The following is a 13893-nucleotide window of genomic DNA, read 5'->3' as shown; positions in this document are numbered from 1 at the left end:
CCTATAGCAGAAATACTGCTACAGGGTGGCACGGGTGCGCAAAATTATGTATATATAAATGATTTTGCATTTCTTGGCAGGGTTGCACGTGCGAACCGCCTGCGCGCCCTACCCATGCAGAGATTTGCGGCCTTGGCTGTCAATCACCGGGGTCCTGGCCTATGATTACTCGCTGGCAGCCAGTGATTACAGAGGAGCTCCGACGGGGAGGACAACTGTTTTGTTTACTAACATTTCTCCTCCCTGTCAGCTCGGGCACATTGCTTTGGATGGATGTGCACAGCACAGCCATCTGAAGCAGTGTGCTTACAGTGAAGCACACAGACACCGCCCCATAGTAATACATACCCAGCAAACAGTTAACCTTTTGATTGTGCCTCATGTTAAATCCTTCCTGCCCAGTGCCATTAGTACAGTGTCAGTGCTTTTTTTTTTAGCACTGCTCACTGTATTGGTGTCACTGGGGATGTCAGTGACACCAAGTCAGTTCCCCCCAGTGTCAGAATGTCCACAGCAGTCCCACAGTCCCGCTATAAGTAGCTGACCACTGCCATTACTAGTAAAAAAAAATAAAATAAAATTTAAAAATCCCAGTATATATACCGCCATTTGTAAACGCTATAACTTTCACGTAAACCAATGAATTTATACGTATTGGGATTTGTTTTTAGTAAAGACATGTAGCAGAATACATTTTGGCCTAAATGTATGATGAAATTTGTTTTTTTATTTTTTTACTTTTACTATTTTTATGTTTAATAGCAAAAAATCCAAAATATAGTTCTTTTTCTCAAAATTGCTTATAGCAAAAAAATAAAAAACACACAGGTGACCAAATACCACTGAAAGAAAGTTCAATTCATGGAAAGAAAAGTACGTAAACTTCATTTGGGTGCAGCATTGTATGACTGCGCAAATGTCAGTTAAAGTAACGCAGCGCCATAATGCAAAAAATGGCATGGTCAGGAAGGGGGGTAAATCCTCAGGAGGGCAAATGGTTAAGGGAATCCCCAGCTGCTTTGTTAACAAACTGTTTAAAATCACTGCTCCCTGGTAAATGTAAATTTTTATATGTTCCCTAAGGCAGTGCACAGCACCCCCATACCATCTGTTTGTCAATACCTTGCCTATTAGCCCAGGAAAGGGCCATTACTGTTTTTTAACATTCATCTCTCATTGACTTTAATGGGGTTTGGATTCAGCACCTAAACTTTAGTAGTGCTCACCAATCTCACCTTTCATCAAACCTTGGTATGCCTGGCTCATCTCTAGTAATTATTAAAGATAGAAAAACTCAGTGAGCGCTCACAATATATTCATAAAAGCAGCTAAGCACAGTAAAGGAAACCATAAACCTTTCAAGAGACACGTATATAGAAAAAGTGCAGCACTAAAAATATTCGGACAAATTTATGGTAGCAATGTTCATAAAAGGGTAATAAGTCCACAATATATGAGCTCAAGGTGATATATTGATCCCACGGTCGTGGTACGAATAAAACTCGGTGAGGGGCAGGGTATGTGTGAAATGCGCACTCACCGAAAGCGCAAAGAATATGCGCAATGTATCAGCAAAATGGAGGTCTGCCAGGGGGTCCTTTTCAGGATGCAACTGTAGCCAGCCTAGGGTGGATGGGCATTGTCTAGTTAGATGTTCTCAAAAAACGGAGGTCCACTTTAAGGACACAGGTGCAGCCTCTTCAGTACCGTGGAAAAGTCACCAGGGGGAGCTCTGGGGGATTAAATGCTCAAAGCAGAGCAAAAAATGGAAATACCCATAGTGTAGTATTGTCAGAAAAATTTAATGAAGGATGTTATGCAGCAGCAAACATATATACTGTAGAAATCCTCATACATGTAAATGCTGAACATGTGCCAAAGACTGTATCAAAGCAGTAGGCAGGAATATTGCAGCAAACAGGTTGTTATGAGCACTAACCAGCTGGTGATCAAATGTGGCCACCGGATCTCCGTGACCCGGAGGCGTGACGTCAAAGCTTGCAGGCTCCTCAAAACGAAACACGTCTTGGAGGAGCCTGCAAACTTTGACGTCACGCCACCGGGTCACAGAGATCCGGTGGCCACATTTGATCACCAGCTGGTTAGTGCTCATAACAACCTGTTTGCTGCAGTATTCCTGCCTACTGCTTTGATACAGCCTTTGGCACATGTTCAGCATTTACATGTATGAGGATTTTTATATATGTTTGCTGCTGCATAACATTCTTCATTAAATTTTTCTGACAATACTACACTATGGGTATTTCCATTTGTGGCTCTGCACGACGAATAATGTAAGGAAACAGAAACAATATACTTTCTCTTCATGTACTACAGGAAGAACATACAAGCTAGACAAATGTATAACATGTTATAGCAAAAATGTAGTATATCTCCTTGAATGTTCTTGCAAACTCCAGTATGTGGGACGTACTACCAGACGTTTACGCGATAGACTGAGAGAACATATTAATAATATTAAAAAGGGATACAAGGATCACTCATTGTCTTATCATTTTAAACGGAAACATAATAATGATCCTTCATCTTTACAGTTTGTTGGGATAGATATAGTACAACCCCATTGGAGGGGGGTGAATAAATTGCGGGGAGTCTCACAACTCGAAACACGCTGGATATATGAGCTCCAGACCCTGCACCCAAAAGGTCATAATATAGATATAGATCTAAATTGTTTTATTAATAATAGTTAAAATTTCTTGAACCATATTTTTTTTTTTTTTTGATCGCCATATTGAGAGAACAGAATAGGTTGATGTTATTTTATTTTATCCATTATTATTTTTATTTTGTTATCGATAATATGCTATTGTCATAGATTGGGACTGGCTAACACTGGATAATAAAGATGTATATTTATTTGTACCATTTTTAAATTTTAAATTTTTACAAGGACTTTTATATGTCCATTATTTTAATTGCATAACATGGAATATTTTGGTCCTGATTTTTATTAACATATTTTTTATGCATATTTTCAACGAATATTATATGTATATTTTTATATGCTGGTTTATATGCTAGTGCCATATACAGAATCTTATGTCTTGTTGGATTCGTTTTCCACTTTAATTAGGCTAATTGGAATATATCTATACCACATAAATTATTATTATACATCAATCGGCCCCTAGGTTTCAAACATTTAGTATAGGTTGTCATGGGGTTACATTTATACATCCAATAATGACAGCCGGCCGATTATACACACTGCTGTTTTAACAGTGTGTATATGTAACAAATCTAACAAAAAATGGCGCCCGTACGAGTATCCGGACGTCTGGGGTTTATACTTCCAAAACATGGCGCCATCTTAATGCGCATGCGCCTAGCATATAAATGGACGTCGCACGGCTCGGCGTTATTGGCAAATCCCCCCAGACGACGTGCGTGTGCACGAAACGCGTAGGAGGAGCCAGGAACGCCGTGACGTCACGCCGCCGGAGCATCGTGGAGCTCCGGCGGCCATCTTTAACATTGGACGGTCAGTCCACATATCTCCTATACACACTGTTGTGTACCATCGATAGCTTGTTGTGCCAATAAACCTTTCAATTACCTACTACACTATGGATATGTCTCTGTCTTGACTCCCTTGGGGAGTATCAATTTGCAGCTACTCATCTCTCTGCTGGGAAAGGAGCGTTTGTAAGCTGTAAGGAGAAGTCCACAGGCCACCTACCAAGGGATCATACAGGAATATCCAGGAGCTCTGGAGGGAGGTTATCACACTGCAGACCTTATCCTGACCAGCTGATGACCCAGAGGGGAATTTATATTGACAAACGCTCATTTACTGTGCGTTCTGGTGAGTGTGCATTCCTTCAGCACTATTTCGCACAGCGCCTGAGCATCAGGAGGATATGAAATAGAGGAGAGCACTTGAAGTCACCTTATTCTATGAACTGTTGCATTTATTGATTTATTTATTTATTCATTTATTTGTTATTTGACGCACATATTCGTCTTACTTAGTACTCCTTTTCTGTAGCGCTGCATCTTATGATATATATTGTTTTTGGGGTGTTTGGTTACCTGGTGTTCAGCTGCTACTTGATTTTACAGGTGCGCTCGTATACAATTTTCTTATTATATGAATCTTACATATTCAGGTACTGAAATTTAGGTCAATGCATTGATACTCATTTTACCTCTAATCTAAAAGGTCAATTTAGGGTCAAATCTGGATTTATGTGGGTTAGTTTGCTTTCTCCTAATAATCATAAAGCAGAACTTCAGCCAAAACAAACAACATAAAAATCAATAATCCATTATGAGATAAAATAACAAAAACACTTTTTACTGTAATAATATAAAATTCAGCTTCAATTCAAAGATTTCCCCTAGAGTACTTTTGTTTTGCCACTAGATATCCTCAGTCTGATGGACAGCACCATTCAACCCAGCTTCTACCTGAACATTGAAAGTAGAAGTAGTACAGTGATGAGCTCATCTCTATTACTTTTCTCACTTCTCTTATCAGCATGCTGCTCATCAGCACATAATGAGTGACTCCTTGTGCTGTTTCTTCTTCTCACACTCAAGCCCTGCTGTACAGAGGTGGCAAGAAGCTGATACTAAATCAAATTTACATACTTATACTGCTTGCATTTAAAAATACATTAAGGATGTATTATTGATTAAAGAGCTGGATTTATGTATTTATTTATGTATGTATTGATTTATTTATTTTTGTTATATTTGCCTAGAGTTCAACTTTAATTAGCAAAATAGCCAGTATATCAAAATTTGATCAAAATAGGTTTTTCTTGTACTAAGGGATTTGAGTAGTGTTATATGTATATTTTAGTGTACTCTGGTTAAAAGCAGTAACTTAAAGATATTTTTTGGAAGAAATAACGTTTTAGTTTGGAAAAAATAACATTTCATGAAGTAAGTTCAAAGTGCACTAACTTTTATTCTTTCTGTCATATACTGAAAACACAGTATCAATGCACCTCATATATGCAATGTTCCAAAGCCAAAACCTCAAAAAAAAATACAAAGTCTGTTATCCGCTAATTAAATATGAACTGACTGCGTTTCTTCCCAACTTACATCATATTCAGTGACAATTTGCTATTATGGTTCTATTGAATTAGAAAAAAACACTGTGAAGCCAACTATCCAAAGAGAACCCACATGTGGATGAGAACTGTTTGAACAGCACTGATTTGAAAAGGTGATTTATCTCCTTTCTTAAAATTTTAATAGCAGATGTTTTAAATATCTGGGGGTTGGCAGGTTCTCTCTTTTGATTTGATCTTGTGAAAACAATAGTGTATAGAGAGAGAGTTAAGAAAAAAGTTTGAGCTTTGACATGTTTTAGCTTTCTTCTCTATCAGTCAGTATCTCTTTCTGTACTGTATATTTAGAGAATATAAATTATATATTAAAAAAATACCTGTTATCTGGTATGCCCAGCTCAGAGTGCTTGCTACTGACAAAATAAGAAGATAAGACACAGTGCCTAAGGCATTGTCTAAGACGTATCAACCATATTTTTTTAAATTATCCACTGAAACATGAGCATTTAAAATACAGTAAGTATTGTCATCATGAGTTTAACCTTGATATCAGGCACACATTCAGCCACCTTAGAAATTTGAAAGTTTAACCTGAATAAAATGTCTCCTGTCTTAATCTTTAAAATTACTGTTTGGAGTAAGTGTTTTCAAGGCCTTGTACAAGGGAAACCATACCAAAGGTTAAGTAGAAAACTGTGTATGACAATCTGTAAAGCAAAAATGAAAGACCAAACTTAGATACAGACACATCACTATGTGTGATACTTTGTGCTCTCTAACCTCCCATCTTCAGGGCAATAACATTGCTGAGACCTGTGCCTGTCTAATAAAACAATAGCTATGTTACTGTCCCACTGATAGAGGAGCCTTAACACTATATCAAATCAATTTATCTGTAAGTATTTGCCAAAGCTTTTCAACCATTGATAGACAATTTTGCCACTGCATCATTCTGTGGCTCCTGTTCTACTGGGCCCTATAGCATCTTGTATGATGTGCAGATTTGCGTCATTGAATTGCAGATCACTTTACAAAATGCAATACATATGGCACAGTGTAATAATTACAATACAATGAACAATAATGTTACAAATACATAGAAGGTAAAGGAAACCAAAGTGGTACATGTAATCTAGGTGGTACTTCCTGGTAAATGAGGGTGTCTAGGCACTACAACCTCATAGCTGTACATGATCTATGGCACTGTCCTCGCGATTGCTAGTCATATGATATTTGGGGTGAAGTTTGGTGAAGCCAATACCATACTGCTCGCTGGAGAGGGATCAGCACTGCATGCAACCTCCCATACCTACTTAATTCTTCATTCATTCTGTGGATTAGTGCTTTGCAAACTCATCTACTGCTTTTTGAATATTGTCCAACAGATATTACCAGTTTTGAGGAGATAGCTCTGACATGAGGAAGCAAAGTCTTATATCTCAGCCAACATTTCCATTCCCACACAGAAACCAAATGCAGAACAAGTAAGTCATTATTGGGGGCAAGATCATCAAGGTAACCCACACAAGTGATGATGTTCCTCAAACTCTCAATCTAAGTAAAGCGGTAAACAGAGCATAACAAAATGTGTATGATCCTACAATTAGCACATGTGTTGTAGAGCATGTTTGCAGTTAGTGGAAAGTTGTGCATACAGTATAAATGAATATACACCAAAAAGAAAACATTTCAAACCATCACTAAATGGACTACTATGGAGGATCTACTATAAACACCATATCACGTTTAACAATATACAATATTAAACTTACTTATCTTCTAGACCAAAGAAGTAAGTTTGAGGAGATTGTTTAAAGTCATGGAGGATATTCAACTGTTTAGGGGAAGGCAATTCAAATTAGGGACAAAGCAAATGAAACATCCTGCATGCATGAGGTGCAAAAGTGATACATACAATCAAAATCACTGCAGAGGAATCCCACTTAGGTAAGCACTTTAGTACTATAGCACAGCTAGAAACTGGCTCTAAATGTATTAATTTAAGCGGAAGTTTGAACTCAAAAGTATTACTTACTATTTCCATCTGCTTAAAGTTTTCAAAATACTAAAGGACATTGTCACATGTGTACGACCATGTCAAACCTTAGGGAGGAGTCCAAGAAAACAGAAGGGCAGCTCATGCAATGACCCAATGTAGGTAGCATTCATTAACATCCTCTTTAACAGCCTTCAGATTCTACAGTTTAGCATTTGTTACAGAAGCTACAAAGTGAAAATGTTTTGTGCCATCTTAAGCTGTCTGAAAACTCCATAAAATAAAGAGAAAACAATTAGCTACTTACTATTTATATTTTAGGTTTCACTGGACACCAATGCAACAGCTTCTTAAGCTTTTTAGGAAGATCTTCACACATGAGTTACAAATTCTATCCATCTACTGCAGACATATTAATCATACTTCATCATTAATTTCTTCATAAATATGGTCAGCTGGTTTGTGACATCATTGTTTCTATGTTCTATCTGTGGCATTAACAGAACCGAGAACTACAACAAAAACATTGCTGCTATAGTCCCTACAACATAAGCCATCAGCTGGTCAAATTCATCAATATCCTCCCAAAACTGAGACCTTTTTTAAACTATTGTTGTCTAGTTCTACAATAATTTATATAGGGTAAACTGTCTCAACAAACCTAAATTGATTATATTACTTGTAGTATGACTATATCAGCTACCTTTAATTTTCAAACAAAAAAGAAAAAAAAAATATTATCATGCTCTTCAAAATGACTATATGTTTAAATATAACTAGGACAATGAAGGGTCATACATAGGAAATGTAATGTGCTTGCTTAAACAGCAACCCAAACATTCATCATATCAACTGTGGAGCAACAAATCCAAGACTTTATGGGCTGGGAATTGGTTGTACTGTAAAAAGGTTGTATCAAATTATTTATCATTTTTCTCATTTTCTGCTCTTTCCTACATCAGCTTTACCCTTATTCAGAATTTCTTTACACATTGTTGGCTGTATGAAGGATTGAAGATAGCTGTTTACTTCATAATAATGGTGGTTTCAGGCATTCAACTAACTTTGCATGTCCATTTTTCATTGCTAACCACTACTGTGCAATTCAAGCTGTGGAATATTTAGACTTAAGTACTCATTTACAGTGTATTATGAGATGAATCACAATCGGCAACAGTGTACAAATTGTGGCATTAGAAAACACAGCTGGAGAAAGCCTAACTATTGTGAGAGTTAAGGAAAAAATAATATAACTGATGATACAATTACCAGGAATGTTTGAATGTCCAAATTTCACAAATATAAACATGACAGTTCTCCGTGCACATTTCATGTCATTAATGGGAAATTACAGATGATCAAATGAAAAACATAAAAATTCACTTTCAATAAAGACTGCAGAGAACAAACTATTAATTATGAAATCTTGTTTTGCTCTCACAAATCTGCTAGCACTCATGGTGGCATTAGCAGGGGTGAAATGACAAGCAAGTTGTCAGATATACTGAGATCATTAAGTTTAAGCAGGCAGAGGAAAGTACAATGCACTGACAAACCAGTCGGTGTAATGGGGGCTCCTAAATTCTGTGCACTGTTAAGGGCAATATAGCAAAATATGAAGAACTGCCAAAATGATATCTAACAATGAGCATTTTACATGTCTACATTTCCTATACTCTCGCAGTTCCCTGCATCTTGTTTCCCATTGTTTCCCTAATCTAATTCTCTATTTATCTAAATAGACCTCCTCAACCCAAAGCAGTATTAAACGCAAACAACATGTGTTTTGAAGAGCAATACAGATAGGAGGGAAAAAACATAGCATGGATGAGGGGAGTTGAGTACCACTTAAAGTTCCTTTGTGGTGTTGTGATGTGTGTACAAACTAAACCCCTTGTTTTAACATGACTTGTTAAACAGGTTAATTCTGTTGCAGGCTGGCTGGTAAGTAAACTGGGAATTTTTGTTTCTTGTTTTTTTAAGTTTTTTTGACATGCGTTGCCCTTTCACATGCTCCTTGCTGCAACGGCCAGTTATAGGTTGGGGTGGTTGCCGTTTGTTTGTACTGTTGGTGAATTGGTGTGGGGATGTACTGGATACCTTCGCTGCTATGGTTCTATTTCTGGGTGTCCAGTGCGTCCCTATACCTTTAAGGAGGGGTGGGCTCCCTCCAGGCATACCTGCTTTTAATCCATCCAACTTTAGAGACTCTCTAAATTTATAGAGTTTGGACTGCAGTACACTGGGGTGCCATGCCCTCTGCAGCTTATTTGCAAATGTATGCAAACTTGACCCCCTGTTTTAACATGAACTGTTAGACGTGGTTAATTCAGTTTGTTGCAGGCTGGCTGGTAAGTGAGCTGGAGATTTTTTGGTTGTTGTTTTATTACATGTGTCGCCCTTCCACGTGCTTCTTGCTTCAATGGCCAGTTATAGGTTGGAGTGGTTGCCATTTGTTTGTACCACTTAAAGTGACCGTGTCACCACAGGGTCACTTTAACCAAGTAAGTCAACTGTAAGAGAAGCATGAATATACTTACCATTCTGGCAACCCTTGTAATAAAATGTTACCACTTTTCCAAGTATTCTACACTTGCAGGGTTATAGAATACTTGTTTCACTGCCAGTCTCTCTGGTTCCTCTCTCCAGTGCATACGTCACCTTACTGGACAGCAGAAGCAATTGAACTCATCCACTGGTAGAATGCTTGCAGTGGATATGAAGCAGAGGTGAAGCAGCTTTTCAATACATGAGCTGCTGAAAAATCACGTGTATGTGTCAATACACGTGATTTTTCAGCAGCTCATGTATTTTTCTTGTGACTTTTGGGTAAAAGTGACCCTGTACTTTAAGGTCTCCACACCTAATGAAACACCAGAACCCTTGAATGGCTGTTAACTTGCATAGACTTGTAACACACAGAGCTTCCTGGGACAATGTTTTATATAACTTCAGTTTTCTTCAGTTAAATTCTGTTAACAAATAAGCATTAACAATACCTTAGAGAAATTGACTAGGAAGTGTCTTTGACATTATATTCATATGTCATAATTAAGGAATTTTAAAAGAATCCCAGAGACCAGAAGCACCCTGATTGAATATTAATCTTCTTAAACTTACGACAAAGTTACCATTAAGAACAGGGCAAAGGGCATTGGTCTTTCAAGATGATAGAAGCCTATGTAGTAAAGTCTATGTGGATTTTTATATAAAGATATTATATATAATAAATATATAAAAAACACATCGACCAAACTTATTCTGAAATTTACTACACATAATAGAAAATAGGCACATTTTTATTTACAACATAAACTGTGCTAGTTCTAATGTACAGAGTAGCCATGATATTTTAGCAGCAGAAATGAATAAAATTAATAGAAATGAATTATTAATATGAATTCAGAACCAAAGCTTTTTTAAGAACGGTTCCAATTTATATTTTGCAGTTCATTGGAAGAACATTTTTTGTGTAATTATGCTTGCACAAAATGTCCTGTGACAGAAACATATAAATGTAATGAATAATATTACCAGGATAATTTAAAGCATGTTAAAGGACACAAAACACAATTTAAATCATCTTCATAAGCATGCTTATGCAAAAAGAACATCTGATACCTACTGTACATATGACCATCTGTGAAGATTGTCAGAGAAAATATTTAAAATGAAGTACACAGGGGGAGCATGGAGCACAAATGTTAGATTCATTAAACACTGACTCTCCCTGCCTTACCCTGTTGAGTGTCCTGCTTCTCAAAAAGCTTACTTGCATCCCTCATGGCTGCTTATTCCTAATAGTCTTCTGAAGTGATATCTAAAAAGGCCTAAGGGTACTTGCACACGGTACAGATGTTTGAACATCAGTATTCCTGGGAAAATTGCTGTACCTGACATATACAATGAAAGAATGGTGGCACCTTCACCAAGTCCAAAAGTCTGCCTGGAGGTGGATATAGGCACTTTCAAAAGTGCTAGGAGCCACTGCAACCTGCAAACCACCTTGATCGCCAAAATCAAGGAAATTAAGATTAACATATTGTATACTCTGCAGGACACAATCTTCAGGATTGGATGACCAGATTGAAAGTTTGAGTTTCCCAAGTAGAAGGTCAAGTACAACCTTTCAAAGCACATACATACCCAAACTCTCAAAGGTGTGGACAACTGGAACTAGAAAAATGACCAAATTACTGCTTTCAGCAAAGAAAGTTGTACAGATGAAAAAGCCCACTATATCACACAACTCTTTACCCTTCCCTGCACTCCCCAGTAATGTTATTATTACTAAATGAGCAAGATGGAGATTGTACCTAAAAAGAAAAAGGAAATATCTAAATAGATCATATACAGAACATAAATTCTATCTTGTCTGTTTAGACATTTGGGATATTTAAAAAAACCTGAAATATATTGCCTACATTTTGTTCTACAGTCATTCTATTGGATTCTCAATACCTGGTTGCTTTAGAATATGTATTTTAGGATTAACACATCCTACTCATACATAAAAGCTTTAGATTCATTAACTTATTTTAACCTATTGCAACCAGTTCAAGGAAAGCAGTTCACATTTCCCCACTTATTTTTCACTTTCAGGGCTTATGTTTCACGTTCAGGATATATTTGAATAGCCCCCTTCCTGCACTACTTTGACCCTAAAGTACTGAAACATGGTCACCTTGCAGAGCAAATATTCACATTACAGATGAATTTTCGATTTGTTTAGTAAATATGGTTAAAATTCACTTTGCAAATATACCCAATCATGTGAAAGTAAACCTAAAGCACAGAATTTTTGCTTGCATAGGATAGGATGATTAAAATCAACACAGCTTGCCCGCGTTATTGTATCACAGAGCAACACACACATGGGATCACAGATTCTCCTTATTTGTCACAGGTTAAAAGTTACAGATCAAGTCCCAACTCATAAACATGTCAGCCATGTGTGAGTGTTAGTTATAGCCAGCTTTCCCTTGTTTACTAAGTTAAATAAAAATTCACTTGCAAAGTGAACATGCTCAATGCCTTTAGTAAATCAGAGTCTATGTGCACAAAAAAATATTGTATTATGCATGCAAAATGTTGAAAAGTGAAATACTGATTTGTTTCTGTTCGTTTTAAGTGCACATGCATGCCATATACAGAATTGCAGTAATGCAATACAGCAGAATTGGCTCAGATGACAAAAAACCCTTCTAGTGGTCAGAGCTCTAGGTCAGTAAGCAAGGTGAACATATGTTGCACTATCACAGCCATTAGTTGTTTTAGGCAACACTTCATGCAAAGTACTCCTACGTGCAGTGATCCAGTTGTCTCAGTAAGTCTTCTGCCCCACTCTCTAAGGCTGGCCATACATTATACAATTTTCTTGAGAATTTTTGCTTTAGATTTACCAAAACCCATATAATATGAGGTCAAACCTAAACAACACTTTCAATGGTATCCAATCAGGTAGGCCCTTTCACTGCATAGTTGAAGGTAAATCTAAAGGAAATTGGGCAGAAATTGGACAGAAAATTGTAAGAAAATTGTATAGAATATGCATACATACATATACTTCTTACTTGGCACTGTCAAACAGGATGACATGTCTATAGGAGGTGTCTGAATGCACAGTATGTTGCTGGAGCTCATCTTTCCTCATAGGCCTCTAAAACACAGCTCAGCAGGCCTGTCTTCAATTCCCTAAGGCTGGCCATACACTATACAATTCTCTTACAATTTTCTGTCCAATTTCTGCCCAATTTCCTTTAGATTTACCTTCAACTATATAGTGCAAGGGCCTGCCTAATTAGATACAGCTGAAAGTGTTGTTTAAGTTTGACCTTATATTATATGGTTTTTGGTAAATCTAAAGCAAAATGCTCAAGAAATTTGTAAAATGTATGGCCAGCCTAAGGAAGGCCTGGCAGGTATGAAGCCTAGGTGCCAGGCACTGCCTTTTAACCCTGCGCGAAAAAGGGTGTTATTTTTTATTTGTGCATTTTTATTGAAACTCCTGATTATTTCTATTATTTTTTATTTAACTCTGAAGATGAGTTGTCATCTAAAACCCACACACAGGCAGGAATGCAGACTCATCAAGTCAAAAGTACTGAACAGCGCTTTAGTGGAGTACTGCAGCTTACATTACATCCATAGAACTTTCTGTGATAGTAAAGGTTAGTGCAAGTAAAACGTAGGTGATACAAACACTTGATATTGTTAAAAATGAACTTCTTAGGCTGTACAACTTAAATGAAATGTGGTAAATTGCTTAAGAGCAAAGAATCATTCATCACCCTGAGACGATTATATGACACTCGTAAAAGGGAAAGCCTACTACATACTATAAGAGAAAATTGAAATTTGGGAAAAGGAAAAGAAAAACTAATAAAAATGACAAGTACTGCTTGTGCTCTAAAATAAATAAATGACAAATGTAAACCATTAAACAATGTAAAAGAAATGCTCATTTGACAGGACTATTAACTTATTTCCAATGTTTCTACTTTTGCTATCGGGAAAGTGTGGGAGATATATTGTAAATATTATATTATCTAAAATGTTATTATCCAAAAGCTGTACAGCACTGCCTCACAATAAAAAAATCTCTTTGTAGTCATAAATGTACATATATCTTCAAAACATGCGCTAAGTTCTAAGAAATGTCTTTTAATTTAACTTTTTCACAAACTCTAAAACTTATAGATGTTGTGCACTAATGTTTATGACAACTCTAAAATGAATCATTTTAATTTAAGTAGAAGTTCTAACAATTTTCAGGCTTCACTTTATATTATTCCCCTACAAATCAAGTGGAGCTTTGAAACTTTAGATGTCAGTTTCATTGTATAAGAA

General features: G+C 36.8%; 1 protein-coding gene across 1 annotated transcript in view; it reads right to left on the bottom strand.

Moving 5' to 3' along the window:
- The window catches only part of CNTNAP2 (contactin associated protein 2), a 2186758-nt gene that overhangs the window by 2031423 nt on the left and 141442 nt on the right, over positions 1 to 13893 (bottom strand). The gene's annotated exons all lie outside the window — the stretch shown is intronic.

The sequence above is a fragment of the Staurois parvus genome, unplaced genomic scaffold (genome assembly GCF_062004578.1).
Source record: "Staurois parvus isolate SC_StPar_1 unplaced genomic scaffold, SC_StPar_1.0 ptg000020l, whole genome shotgun sequence".
NCBI lineage: Eukaryota > Metazoa > Chordata > Amphibia > Anura > Ranidae > Staurois > Staurois parvus.
The sequence above is the reverse complement of the archived record's forward strand: the minus strand, read 5'-3'. Positions and strand labels throughout refer to the sequence as shown.